Source organism: Mastomys coucha, unplaced genomic scaffold, assembly GCF_008632895.1.
Source record: "Mastomys coucha isolate ucsf_1 unplaced genomic scaffold, UCSF_Mcou_1 pScaffold4, whole genome shotgun sequence".
NCBI lineage: Eukaryota > Metazoa > Chordata > Mammalia > Rodentia > Muridae > Mastomys > Mastomys coucha.
Window position 1 is genome coordinate 49,226,316 of NW_022196910.1, and position 1,179 is coordinate 49,227,494.

Below are 1,179 nucleotides of genomic sequence, written 5' to 3' on the forward strand. Positions count from 1 at the left end.
AGGTCTCTCACATTCCCGGTTCGTGGAAACCCACGCTAGTAGGAAGCTGCGGGACGGCATCCTACACTCTGTATTGCAAATGTACCACATTTTCTTTATGTATTCTTCAGCTGAGGGACTTGATTGTTTCCAGTTTCTGGCTATTATGAATAAAGCCTCTATAAACATGGCTGGACAAGTGTCCTTGTGGAAGGATGGAACATTCCTTGGGTATATGCCCAGGAATGGTATAGCTGGGCCTTGATCAAGGAGCCATTGTATTTATTTCTATAATGGCTGTACAAGTTTGCAATCCCACCAGCAACAAAGTATTCTTGTTCTATACCCTTTCCAGCATGGGGTGACACTTGTGTTATTGATCTTAGCCATTCTGACAGTTGTAAGATGGAACTTCGAAGTAGTTTTGATTTTCCTTTGCCTGATGGCTAAGGATGTTGAGCATTTCTTTAAGTGTTTCCCAGGCATTTGACTTCCCTCTATTTAAAATTCATAGAGACCTGCTTTTCATTTTTTAAAATTATTTTTACATTTATTTATTTACTTTACGATCCAATATCAGCCCTTCCTCTCCTCTCAGTACCCCCTCACGGAAGTCCTCCACCCATTTCACCTTCTTTCTCTCTTCTGAGAAGGGGAAGCCCCCGTCTTGTTACGCCCTCCACATCCTGTACACCAAGTTTCTGCAGGACTAGTCACATTCTCTCCCACTGAGGCCAGACAAAGAGGTCTGTTTGGAGATGCAGGATCCATAGACAGGCAAGCAACAGGCTCAAGGACAGCCCCTGCTCCAGTTGTTGGGGAACCTGCATGAATACCAAGCTACTTACTTGCGACATATGTGCAGGGGGCCTAAGTCTAGCCCATACTTGCTCTTTAGTTGGTTATTCAGTCTCTACAAGTCCCCTAGTTGCATCTGTTGAATCTTCCTGAGGAGTCCCTCTCCTCTTCTTGTCCTCAATCCTTCTCCCTACTCTTTTGTAAGACTCCCAAATTCCATCTGCTGTCCATTTTAAGTTGGATGATTTTCTTTTTGGTACCTAGTTTCTTGAGTTCTTTATTATTATTAAAGAATTATTAGTTTACTGAGCCTGGGGTATATTAGATACACAACAAAATTTAAATTTGCATCTTTTAATTCAATTCTGAAGTGTTTTCACTTACACACACACACATACACAC